Here is a 13,732-nt window from a genome sequence, read left to right as displayed (position 1 = left end):
CTAAAAATTGACTGCAAGACATGCCGGCCTCATTCTGGAAGGAAACAGCACCATACTTATCTATACATTGCTCAACACAGGACAGTACGCTTCTATGCGGCAAGGAATAATAAAGATCCTTTACATCAATGGAAAACGCCTGAAGACCACGGTCAGAATGTGACTTCAAAAATTCAATCACAGTTTCTGAGCTCTTAACGAGGAAAGGGTCGCTGACAGGCAGAAGGCCCAACTTTTGTTGTAAAAACACTGCCAACGGCTTTTGCCAAGTATCAATTTCTGACACAATAACCCGTAACGGAACACTGGGTTTATGCGTTTTGGCACTGAAGAAAACTTGTAGGTGATCTCGCTTGCTGTTTTCAAAGGCCTTGGTTAATTTTTGCAGGTTAAGTCTGTTGCACATGCGCTTTGCCACAGCCTTTACCTTGGCCAGCGACACCTCCCTATGACAGTTAAACGTGGCACTGATGGCTTCTAGAGCCTTGGCGTTAAAGTCTTGAGCAGGTAACACAGCAAAACCGCCTTCTTTGTCGGCAGGAATTACACACAGCGCACTGTCCACTAGAGAAGAGGCCACCCGATTCACCGAAATCCTCGCCTTCGGTTGCTTGTGTCTTTGTAGTACATCCACACCTTCTGATACGATACGGCCTACCTCGTGGTCTGGGACGAGCCTTGAGACATCTCGAACGTAGGACAGAAGTTCTCTGGGGGGCCTTTTGGTTTGGATGGCAAACTTCGGCCCGAGAGATAGGACTTCTCGAATATCTTCAGGCAAAGCAACAGACTCTGGAATGTGGACGAGGTTCCGCGGGGCCGACCGCTTCTTTTGTGGCTGCTGTTCTCGGAGTCTACGTAATTGTTGCTGCCAAAGGAATTCAGTTGTCTGGTCCGCCAACCGAAAGTACTGGCGATGCAGACCATTATCTGTGTAGCGCCCTGCGCCGCTCTGAAGTTGTACCGAAAGGTACTGCCTGTAGAGTCGCGCTTGGTGGTTCCACTCGGATCGTAGGATCTTGCAGATTCTGGCGGAGTGTCCCGCTGAAGGAAGGAAGCCTCCGAAGAGGGAGACCAAGTCCGGAGGGGTGGTCTTCTTGCGTAAACAATAGGACAGCGTCCGTGCTTTGCATACGATGGCGGCAATGAGGGAAACAGTGGCACAAGGATCACGAAGAACATTTAGAAAAGGGCCCGTTGAACTAGAAATGAATTTAATGAGAGCAGCATTCCGGGCAAGTTGGTAATCCATTGCTTAAAAGATATTGCGCGACATAAAAAACGACACGGACGTGAAAGAAGACGACACACCAAGCGCAAACTTTAAACTAAGTTTATTGTGCCACTGCGTCATTTTATACATGGCATGCACGTAGATCGCGCATGCGCTTACACGGAAATGAAGTGCGAAATCATGTAACATGGTTACGTGTCGTGTGATGCCGCGTCCAAGTAACGTAATTCCTTTTCTGTGAGAGCTCTTCTCTAGTGGACAGTGCGCTGTGTGTAATTCCTGCCGACAAAGAAGGCGGTTTTGCTGTGTTACCTGCTCAAGACTTTAACGCCAAGGCTCTAGAAGCCATCAGTGCCACGTTTAACTGTCATAGGGAGGTGTCGCTGGCCAAGGTAAAGGCTGTCGCAAAGCGCATGTGCAACAGACTTAACCTGCAAAAATTAACCAAGGCCTTTGAAAACAGCAAGCGAGATCACCTACAAGTTTTCTTCAGTGCCAAAACGCATAAACCCGGTGTTCCGTTACGGGTTATTGTGTCAGAAATTGATACTTGGCAAAAGCCGTTGGCAGTGTTTTTACAACAAAAGTTGGGCCTTCTGCCTGTCAGCGACCCTTTCCTCGTTAAGAGCTCAGAAACTGTGATTGAATTTTTGAAGTCACATTCTGACCGTGGTCTTCAGGCGTTTTCCATTGATGTAAAGGATCTTTATTATTCCTTGCCGCATAGAAGCGTACTGTCCTGTGTTGAGCAATGTATAGATAAGTATGGTGCTGTTTCCTTCCAGAATGAGGCCGGCATGTCTTGCAGTCAATTTTTAGAACTTTTACAGATTTATCTTAATTCCACCTTTATCACTTGGGATAACCAATGTTTTTTGCAGAAGAGCGGAATTTGTATTGGCTCTTGCATTGCTCCCATTCTTAGTGACTTGTTTTTATCCTGTTTAGACCATGACATTTCTTTACAAGTGCAAGGCACTGCAGTTTTTAAAACATTTAGATACGTTGATGACTTTTTAATTTTCATTGACTGCTCTTCTGATGCCTTCATTCTGGAAGCTAAGAAAGCGTTAGAAACGTTTCAGAAGTGCTTAGCCCCCCTTCAAACTACTCATGAGCTGCCGGCAGATAGGTCTCTTCGTTTTCTTGATCTTCGCCTGAATTTTCAGGACTGCCACACGTGTTGGTCGTACGAGCCGCGAGCCAACAAACCACTTCTGCCGTATACGTCCGCACATTCCAAGCTTGTTAAGCGGGCCATTGTCAGTTTGTGCTTCAAGAATGCCCTTAGCAAGTCTTGCTGCCATGTTGTGGACGTAAGCTTGGAAGCGCAAACTTTACGGTTGTCCTTGGCTGGATATCCCAGCGTGGTGCTAGTGTCTGTCGCGGAACGCATCTTAAGAGAAGCGCGATCCAGTACGCAAAAGTCAGTTGCCGATGCCCCTCCTGGCACACGCCCTAAAGTTAGTGTCATACCCTACATGCACGGGATTTCCCACAACTTGAAAAAGATTGCCCAAAGAGCGAATGTAAGAGTTGTTTTTTCTGCTCCCGACAAGCTCGGCAGGCTTTGCAGGCTGACGGATCCAAATGCCGTCCCTTCCGATAAATGCAGAAAGCATCACCGAAAAAAGTTTGTCGAGTGTGTACACCGGGTGGTGTACAGCCTTCCGCTTTCATGTGGCAAGAAATACATAGGACAAACTGGGCGTTGCCTCAATGATCGGCTCCGTGAGCACAGCAACAATGTTAAAAACGGCTCTGGCGGTTTCTTAGCGATCCACTGTCGCGATCATGGGTGCAAACCTCTTGAGGATCAATGTACGATTGTTTCCCGTGGCAGCACGCAGCTCATCCGTGAGATATCTGAAGCACAGATGATCGCAAAATTAGGTGATGCGTGTGTCAGCTTCCCGTCTCTAGCTCTCACAGAAAAGGAATTACGTTACTTGGACGCGGCATCACACGACACGTAACCATGTTACATGATTTCGCACTTCATTTCCGTGTTAGCGCATGCGCGATCTACGTGCATGCCATGTATAAAATGACGCAGTGGCACAATAAACTTAGTTGAAAGTTTGCGCTTGGTGTGTCGTCTTCTTTCACGTCCGTGTCGTTTTTTATGTCGCGCAATATCTTTTAAGCAATTTATAGAGTACCAGTGGCACCCACCACGATAGTGGAAGAGAGAATAGTCTAGAGGAATTCGAAATCCCACAGGTAATGCCGGAAGAAGTAGAGAAATCCTTAGGAGCTATGCAAAGGGAGAAGGCAGCTGGGGAGGATCAGGTAACAGCAGATTTGTTGAAGGATGGTGGTCAGATTGTTCTAGAGAAACTGGCCACCCTGTATACGCAATGCCTCATAACCTCGAGCGTACCGGAATCTTGGAAGAACGCTAACATAATCCTAATCCATAGGAAAGGGGACGCCAAAGACTTGAAAAATTATAGACCGATCAGCTTACTGTCCGTTGCCTACAAAGAATTTACTAAGGTAATCGCAAATAGAATCGGGAACACCTTAGACTTCTGTCAACCAAAGGACCAGGCAGGATTCCGTAAAGGCTATTCAACAATAGACCCTATTCACACTATCAATCAAGTGATAGAGAAATGTGCAGAATACAACCAACCCTTATATATAGCTTTCATTGATTACGAGAAAGCGTTTGATTCAGTCGAAACCTCAGCAGTCATGGAGGCATTACGGAATCAGGGTGTAGATGAGCCATATGTAAAAATACTGGAAGATATCTATAGCGGCTCCACAGCCACCCTAGTCCTCCACAAAGAAAGCAAGAAAATCCCTATAAAGAAAGGCGTCAGACAGGGAGATACGATATCTCCAATGCTATTCACAGCATGTTTACAGGAGGTATTCAGAGGCCTGGAGTGGGAAGGATTGGGGATAAAAGTTGATGGAGAATACCTTAGCAACTTGCGATTCGCTGATATTGCCTTGCTTAGTAACTCAGGAGACCAATTGCAATGCATGCTCACTGACCTGGAGAGGCAAAGCAGAAGGGTGGGTCTGAAAATTCATCTGCAGAAAACTAAAGTATTGTTTAACAGTCACGGAAGAGAACAGCAGTTTACGATAGGTAGCCAAGCACTGGAAGTGGTAAAGGAATACATCTACTTACGGCAGGTAGTGACCACGGATCCGGATCATGAGACTGAAATAACCAGAAGAATAAGAATGGGCTGGGGTGCGTTAGGCAGGCATTTCAAATCATGAACAGCAGGTTGCCACTATCCCTCAAAAGGAAGCTGTGTAACAGCTGTGTGTTACCAGTACTCACATATGGGGCAGAAACCTGGAGGTTTACGAAGAGGGTTCTGCTGAAATTGAGGACGACGCAACGAGCTATGGAAAGAAGAATGATCGGTGTAACGTTAAGGGATAAGAAAAGAGCATATTGGTTGAGGCAACATACGCGGGTAAACGACATCTTAGTTGAAATCAAGAAAAAGAAATGATCATGGGCCGGATATGTAATGAGGAGGGAAGATAACCGATGGTCACTAAAGGTTACGGACTGGATTCCAAGGGAAGCGAAGCGTAGCAGGGGGCGGCAGAAAGTTAGGTGGGCGGATGACATTAAGACGTTAACAGGGACAGCATGGCCACAATTAGTACATGACCGGGGTAGTTGGAGCAGTATGGGAGAGGCCTTTGCCCTGCAGTGGGCGTAACTAGGCTGAAGAAGATAATGATGACAATGACCTTTTGGTTTGGGTTGCGAGCTTGTAGGCTTCTGTGATGATGTTCGTGAAATCTAGCCTCATGAGTTTAGGCTGTTTATAGATGTTCGTTATGAATGTACTCTTCCGGCCCCTTTTGTTCGGAACAATCTCAAAAACGAGGTGCTCGATGTCCGGGTCCGGAAGGGTATGTTCGATGGCTGTAATGTTCTTTGCTACGAGGATCGCCACCGTAGACATGCGAGGTTGACAGATTGTGTAATATCCTGATAGGGAAGGGGTGTTACGTATTCGACGGCTAGACGCCGAGGGCGGCAGGACGACCGGCCCAGGGAATGGACGACCAACGCAGCGCCAGGAAGACAATCACATTTATTCGGTCGGCGACGCGCTTTTTAAGCGCTAAGCAGCCAATCAGGGAGTGGCGAAATAAAGAAAGATATTGTGGCAAGCGGGCCAATCTGATCTGTAGATTGCAACGGAGAGTGCGACCAGCACCGCGAATGTTACAGCTCAGCCAAAGCTACCCTGTGCGGAAGGCGTTCAAGAGGATGACGCTTCTTGAACAACTGAAGGCGGTATACAGGAGGGCAACTAGCTTGTCCAAGCACAGCACTGAAGCGTTCGCAAGATCATATTGTCCTTGCGCTTGGAAAAGCGCGTTGAGGTGCTCGGTGGCAGAGGCGGGCAAGTTGAGCTGGACACCGCAGTAATGGTGGAGAAGGCACCAAGCGTCTTGAGGCTCGAACCACAGGCCCATGGAGAGGGGTTGAGACGTCCAGGAGGAGGTGACGCTCATATTTAGCACTGCTCGCCGAGTGCCGGAAGGCTGCCGAGCACGTAGCGACAGGGGACTGCAGACCTCTGGAGTGGGCAAAATATAAGTGAGGCGTGCAGACAGGACACAAGAGTAGAGAAGTGGATAACACGAACGCCGCTTATATTCCTTATATTCCGCCGCTTCCTCACTTATATTTTGCATAATGAATCCTTACCTACTAGCTCAGCTTTCTGTGGTTCTAAGCTCTGGAGTAGGGTTCATCCGTCAGCCGGTACGACAGGATCTGAAGAGGCATTCGGAAGAGCGGAAGAAACGCAGTAACAACGTCAGAAGTAACCTCGCGCCCATGTTTAGGAAAGCCGGGCAGTTGAATTCATTGGGAGCAGAACACGCGAAAACTAAACGCGAGAATAAAAAGACTTGCATTTACTGGCGTGCACACGAGAAAAAGGAATAAAGAGAAAGGAAACTAGGGAATGCGGCTAAGGCAGTCAGCATTGGCATGGCGTTTGCCTTTCTTGTGGCGCACTAGAAAATCGAACTGTTGGAGCGCTAGACTCCACCTCATCAAGCGACCATTTTTGTTTGACATTTGGTTTAAGCACACTAAGGGGGAATGATCGGTTTCAAAAATAAAGGAAGAACCTTTCAAGTAACATGAGAGCTTTTCGAGAGCCCACACTAAGCAAGCGCATTCTTTTTCTGTTGTGCTGTAGGCTTGCTCGCGTGACGTTAGCTTTCGACTTGCGTAGACAACAGGGTGCTCCTCGCCTTTTTCGTTCACCTGACTTAAAAGAACGCGCATTCCGTGGTCACTGGCGTCACACTGAACTATGAAAGGGAGAGAGTAATCTGGTGCCGCGAGAACCGGTGCGCTGACAAGAATCTTTTTAATCGCAGCAAATGCGTCCTTACGCGCCGTATTCCAACGCACAATAGTAGGCTTGGTCTTGCGCAGAGCATCTGTAAGAGGACTAGCGATATGTGCGAAGTTCGGAATGTAGCTTCTGTAATAATCAGCTAAACCCAAAAAGGAACGCAAGTTGGTCTTTGATTTTGGCAAAGGAAAGCTAGTGATGGCCTCAACTTTTAATTCGGAAGGGCGTCGCTTCCCTTGGCCAACGACGTGCCCCAAGTAGTGGACTTCAGTGTTTGCAAGACAGCATTTACTCAGTTTGAGAGTCAAGCCTTCTTCGCGGATTCGAAGGAATACCTGCTGCAGATGGTCCAAGTGCTGTTTCCAGGTGCTCGAGAAAACAGCGATGTCATAGAGGTAAGGCGCAGCGAAAGACTCGGTGCGCGTGAGCACTTGATTCATTAGTTTTGAAAATACGAACGGTGCATTCTTGAGGCCGAAAGTGAGCACCAGAGGGCGATATATGGCTGTCGGAGTCATGAAAGCGGCGAGCTTAGTGGCGTTCTCTGTCAGTGGCACTTGCCAGAAGCCGCGTACCATATCTAACGTAGAAATGTACTGTGCCACGGAAACTTTCTCGATCAAGGCTTCAACATTAGGAATGGGAAACGTCTTCGTTTTTGTTATCGCATTCAGCTTACGATAGTCAATACAGGGTCTGGGTTCCTTGCCCGGACTTTCTACGATAAACATTGCTGACACGTATTCGCTTTCCCCTGGCACAATTAAACCCAGTGTCAACATGTTGTGAACGGAATCGTTCAGCAGCTTCTCATGGCGGGGCGAAAATCTGTGCATCCTTGTACGGAAGGGTTGGTCAGATGTGAACTCAATGTCGTGTTCCACAAGGTTTGTCTTACCGGGATAGGGACTGAACAAATCGCGGAAGTTGTGTACAAGCTCTTGTAAGTCCTTTCTTTGCTCGATTGTTAAAGAAGCTTGTTTAGTGACAGATTCGAGTATTTCTTCTGTTGACGGGGAAGAGCAAGGGGTCGGTACATGAGGGACTAGAACATTTATTTCCTCTGGTTCGTTTAGGACGATGCTCAGCGTCTCCATACGTTCGATAAATGGCTTCATTAGATTGCAGTGGTAGGTTGTCACATCGTTGCGTTTACCGGGCGTCGTTACCAGGTAAGTGGTGTCTGAAAGCTTTTGCTTAACCGTGACCGGGCCATCCCATGCTACTTCCAGTTTGTTTGCCTTCGATGACTTCAAAATTAGCACTTTATCGCCTTCCTTGAAGGATCGAGTGCGTGCAGATCTGTCGTAACACATCTTCGCGCGTTGCTGCGCTTCTGCCATGGTTATCTGCGCCAATTCTTGCGATTCACGAAGGCGTTTCAACAAGGCGAGCACGTACTCGACAACAGATTTGTCTACGAATTTGTCTTCCCACTTTTCCTTTAGCAAGGTAAGCGGGGAGCGAAGCGCTCGACCGTAAACAAGTTCCGCCGGGGTGCATCCAGTTGCTTCGTGAGTGACTGAGCGCAGAGCAAAGAGCATTGCGGGAACAGCTGTGTCCCAGTCGGTGCCCTTCTCGAAGCAGAGCGCACGCAGAATGCGCTTCATTACCGAGCGAAGTTTTTCAACTTTGCGGGTGGTAGACAGAGCTGTGGTGAATGGATATGCCACATTTCCGCAGGAATGTCGTGGTAAACGCGCTTGTAAACACAGAACCTTGGTCGCAGTGGATTTCACTGGGAAATTCGATTCTGGCAAAGACGCCGAGTAGCGCGTTGGCTACAGCTGTGCAGCTTAATTCCGGTAACACCACTGCTTCCGGAAACTTCGTGGCAGGGCAAATGAGCGTTAGCAAGTATTTGTTGCCCGCCGATGTGACTGGTAATGGACCAACGATGTCCACTACCAATATGCGAAAAGGTTCGCCAATCAAAGGCACTCGGACCAAAGGCGCCTTGAATTTTTCGTTTGGCCGTCCGGCCCTTTGGCAAACGTTGCAAGAACGTACCCATTGCTCAGATTCCTTGAAGCACATCGGCCAGTAGTAGTCGTTCAGTAATCTGCTCTTAGTTTTATTTATCCCTAAATGACCAGCCCAGCTATTGCTATGAACCAGATCGAGAAGTGCAGCATGATACTTCTGGGGAACTACCAGCTGTTCGAAAGACCGGTCTTGTTTTTGAATGTTCGGTACAAGAGGCCGTCTTTTACTGCTCCCTTCTGGTTCTGTCTTGACCTTTCCCAGCACGTTTGCAGTGACTCGTCGTTCGCTTGATCCGTTTTGAGAATGCTTTTGTCTATTTCCGCAAGAAGTTGAAAGCTATCACTGACTGGGCTTATCGTTGCGTCTCCGGGCGCGGAAGCGACCGGGGTGTTATCAACGGATGGTGCGGCTGGAACGGCTTCGCTCGTTGCGGCAGCTTGTGACGAATCACCTTGCTGTGGAATGTCGGCGGCACGAGTAGCGTTAGTAGCTTGCGCTCTTGTGTGGGACCTTGTGACGACCATTACAGGGTTCGCATGTAGTTCCATTCCGGCGTTTTGCAAGTCCCTCATTGATCTGTTAGAAAAAATATAACGGATTCTTTGCGGCAGCTTGTCTGAAACAGCGGCTTCAGTTTGAAATTTGCCGAAGGCGCCCGTCATTTCAACTTTGGCTACCGGCAAGCACTTCGTGTCGGGCTCTAGTGCCTGACGCACCCATACACACGATCCGGTAAAGTCTTCGGGCTCAACAAACGACGGGTGGACGATGCCAAATGTAGCTCCTGTGTCACGTAGAACCTTGCAACTGACGCCATTCACCGTCATGTCATAGGTGTAAGGCAAGAGTAAATCGCTCTCTTCAGTTAGCAAGTTAACGGACACCGTTGCTTGTCGGCACCCTGCGATATGGCCTGGCTGTTGGCATTTGTGACAGATTAACGGTCGTTTTTATTCGAACTTGGAACTTTTTGGTTCACTCGAGTTGACCGCATGCACTTGGGCGGGAACGTTCTCGGATTTCCCTTGGTTGCTTTCTCTCTCCGCTTTCCGAAACTTTTTGAATGCTCCCGACGGTTTTTTTTTGCACTTCTGAAGTTTGCATTCTGCGGGAACAGTATTCGTCAGCCAAAGTGGCTGCCATTTGCAACGTATCTACGTTTGACTTGTCCTGAATCCACAGGCGCATTTGCTCCGGAATAGACGCGTAGAATTGCTCTAGCGCGAACACTTCAATCAGACTTTGCTAGTTCTCGTATGCGTTGGCACTTTTAAGCCATTCTTCCAACAAGCTCATCGATTTATAGGCGAATTCCGAGAATGACTCCCCTTGACTACGCCTCGTGTTACGAAACTTCATCCTTCAAGGGAAGCTGAAACGGTTTTCAATTTCCATGAATTGCTGGGATTGGGAAGAACAAACCTAATAATTTACGGTTCCGAAATTTTTTTCTTCGTTTTGTTAATATAAGGGGTGGAAATCGCTTTCTAAATCACCCCCGCGGACACGCCCCCATCGCTTCCCGGAGCGCCGGGTGAGGTGGTTGCCAGAGGAGAGAACCGGCGAGAGTGACGTCACTGGCGGGGACCGAGCTGCCGGACCGGCGTGCTGGCATGCGCTGGCATGCCTCTTTCCGTCCTGCGCTTTACTGAACGACGCTACGAGAGATTTGCCGCCGCCGCCGCTAACGTTTGTTTTGCGATTTTCGTAAACTGTTCTTTCCTTCTGTGCTGCGGGAGTGCCTACAGCCAAGGGCGCCCAACATGTCCTCGTTCTGTGCAGCATTCGGCTGCGCGAGCACACGCGGGCGAGACGATGTGGTGTTTCACAGGTTCCCGAAGGACAAGAAGCTTGCAGCGCAGTGCGGTGAGGAGAGATAAGTTCGTGCCAACGAAATCAACTGTGCTGTGCTCGGACCATTTCCGCGATAGCCGGATAGCCTTACAACAAATGCGGAAACGCGTCGTTGCTAGCGTTGCTATACTCCGTTTCATACATCAGGTGCAACGCTGTGGAGGCTTGAGATACTTCTTGCAGTGGCTGCGTTCGCACTTATAAAAAGTTCGGTGTTTCTTGACCGGATTTTTGAGAAAACTTTTCATATATAAGCTCAGTTCTGAATGAAAAAAAAAAGAATTTACTCATAGAAACAATCTGTGTACTTATACGGCTGCTAACACGTTCTTTTAAATCAATTTTCTTTTCGGCATTCTTTAATTGCAGCCCGTCGCGGCAGCTTCACGTGCATGCTCGCGCGAGAAAATGCCGCTGGCACGCTGCGAACCATAGACGGAAACGCGCGCAGTAATAAATTTTGGTAACCGGACTTCGTGCGTAGCTTCCACAGCGTTGCACCTGAGGTATAAATTGGAGTATAGGCTTGCCTAGTGACATTCGACGTACGGTTGCAGTTATCATGTTTACCACACGGCGGTGCTAAAACTGCCTAATATCTTTATGTCAACACTAGCATGGAGCGCGCATACCGATTCTTCATCGAGCCACAATCGCAAAGTCGTCGAACCATATTCTGAATATTGCACATATAATCCCCCTGACCATCTCGATCTGGATGTCTATGATAAGCAACTTTCATGACTGTACCTCGCAGCACTGCATGTGCGCGCTTTGAAACGCGGCACTTATGTTCGCGATCGTGTATCAACGCTCAGAAAACCACGGGACTTTAGACAAGCAGCGGCAAGGTGCTTGACATCGCGGAATTGTACCCGTGTTTACAATCTAATGAGAAGTTAGTGCTTCGGAATTCTTCCAGCAGCAAGTTCCCAGTGACACTTTAGCGCATTTTTTCCGCCGTCATTGGAACGTGCAGCTACATGAAAAAAAAAGCATATGTAACAGCTAAGATTTCCAACGCGCGAGAAGGTGCACACATTGCTCTCGCTTTTGGCACACTCAACATCGTCGTTGCCGCCATCGTTTTCCGTATCGGCTGTCGGTTCGAACATGTACGGCGAAAATACAAGCTGTCCGAGACAGCGAGAACGTTCCATAATAATTACAACTCAGCTATGAAGCCAGAACAGAACAGCGTGCTGCGCTCTGAAACGGCGGCGCCGACCGGCGACTGCCGCCATTGACGTCACAGCGGCTCCGACCAATCACGGGCAACAGCGGCGTTCGCGCGGTACCCTGAGGCGCTGGTGCGCGTTTTCATGAAAAAAGGGCCGCTTGAGCTTGTTTCCGCCCTTTTTGAACGAGATATTCGTGTTCAGGGGACTCAAAACTGTAGAATGCCGCAGAGAACTCATTTTTTTCGAAAAGTGTTTCAGCTTCCCTTTAAGGCTTCCGTAGACAAGCTGTACCTTCGTCTCAGCTGAAGCTTTACTGTAGTCGCGCGCATCTTCCTCTGGCATTCTCGCGATTACGTCCGCTGCTTCGTTTGGAAGCAATGTCAAGAGGCGTTGCGACCAGGTTTCTTCTGCAAGAGCTGCTCTAGTACACGTCCTCTCAAAGTTGACGAGGTACAAAGTGATGTCGCTACCAGCCCTGAAAGGTTGCATGTAACCGCGCATGTCGAAACTGTCAGTTCGTTCAAGGCTATGCAGCTGCATCTCTTTTAACTTCAGTTCTATCTCCCCTTCTGTTAGCTGTTGGGAAATTGTCTTCCAACATTCCTCGACTTCGTCGTCTTTCGCTCCGCATTTGGATATTGCTTCAATTATTGCAGGTTTACGCATCGACTTCTGTACAGGAATACCTAACTCTTCTGCTAGCAACACTAGGTTGGGTTTCGTTAACGATGCGAGGTTCGTGACTACTGAGAACAAGTGCTACTCTTACACGTATAATATTTAGCAAAGTCAAAAGCCTCGACTACCAAGTAAATGCCGCTAATGCTCCCAATGAAGTCAAGCAAGCCGTGCTCTCACCAAACCGGACGCCAAGGCCACCGCCGACGTGCGCTCCATCCGCTGTCCGCAGTCCGCTGCCACCAGCTGTTACGTATTCGACGGCTAGACGCCGAGGGCGGCAGGACGACCGGCCCAGGGAATGGACGACCAACGCAGCGCCAGGAAGACAATCACATTTATTCGGTCGGCGACGCGCTTTTTAAGCGCTAAGCAGCCAATCAGGGAGTGGCGAAATAAAGAAAGATATCGTGGCAAGCGGGGCAATCTGATCTGTAGATTGCAACGGAGAGTGCGACCAGCACCGCGAATGTTACAGGGGTCTTCTAGGCGCCTATCTTTTGCAGGCATATTACGTCCAGTGTGATTAGTGTATTGGCTATGAACTGTTTGAGTAGGCCTTGTTTTCGTTTGTATCCCCTACGGTTCCATTACCAGATTTCGAGGTTTTCGTTTACGGCTACACGGGGGTGTCTCGCCATATTAAGCAAATGTAGAGGTGCGTAGCTGGTCTCGCTACCGAGAGAGTCTGTGCGGTGTCCAATTTTGGACGGCCCTGCTTCCGTGTTGGCGCGCCTTTTGCGGTTTCGGTGGGAGTGGAGTTCCTGTATGAGTTGTTTCATGTGTTGCATCATCCGTTTTTCTGATTCCTGGATGGCCTGATGCATTTCTGCTGCGATCTGGACTTTGTGAATCTGCCCTGCGTGTTCGATCTTATGGTGAAGAAGCTCAATGACTTCAGGTGTGATTGTAGTCTCAAAGTTATCGTTCGGTTGTGTTGGCTGCGGTGCTTGTGGCAGTGGGATTTGTTCGCTTTGGGTGTTCGTGCTGCGGCTTTGCGTGAATTGTTCGAGCTGTGCTTGCATTCGTGCTATTGTAGCGCTTTGTTCTGCAAGCTGTTTTGTTTGGCAATCATGGGTTGGAGTTGTGGAACTCTGGGGCCAGCTAGTGGGGTAGGTTGCTTTAGCCGCTCTGACTAGCTCACCCGTTCGTCCTGTTGCTCCATTGGCCGTGGCCCCTGCTGCGGCGACCTGTGGCTCGATGTTGAGTGGTTGGCGCCTCCCGGCAACTGGGGGGCTTGCTTCTGCTTCGACGCCAGCTGCGTGTCATGTTGCCGCGTCAGCCGCGGCGATGTAATCGGACGCTGCGGGGGTTGCTGCTCCCGCGATCCAGTGTTGGCCGTGGCCTGTTCGGCGCGTGACTCCTCGTTGCGCTCTCGTTGCGTTGTTTGCTTGCGGCCCGCTTTCTGCTGGCGCTTCGGGTGTCGGCCA

The 13,732-nt window shown here is 49.0% G+C and overlaps 1 protein-coding gene and 1 long non-coding RNA gene across 4 annotated transcripts in view; both read right to left on the bottom strand.

The window, feature by feature from the left end:
• The window catches only part of LOC135897789 (cytosolic endo-beta-N-acetylglucosaminidase-like), a 435,797-nt gene that overhangs the window by 317,738 nt on the left and 104,327 nt on the right, over positions 1-13,732 (bottom strand). The gene's annotated exons all lie outside the window — the stretch shown is intronic.
• On the bottom strand, positions 5,299-12,621 carry LOC135911548 (uncharacterized). Its single transcript, XR_010567389.2, has 3 exons — positions 12,483-12,621; positions 5,940-9,165; positions 5,299-5,808 (listed from the first exon to the last, which is right to left on the bottom strand). It is a non-coding gene; the product is annotated as an uncharacterized lncRNA (long non-coding RNA).

Source organism: Dermacentor albipictus, chromosome 7, assembly GCF_038994185.2.
Source record: "Dermacentor albipictus isolate Rhodes 1998 colony chromosome 7, USDA_Dalb.pri_finalv2, whole genome shotgun sequence".
Lineage (NCBI taxonomy): Eukaryota > Metazoa > Arthropoda > Arachnida > Ixodida > Ixodidae > Dermacentor > Dermacentor albipictus.
The sequence above is the reverse complement of the archived record's forward strand: the minus strand, read 5'-3'. Positions and strand labels throughout refer to the sequence as shown.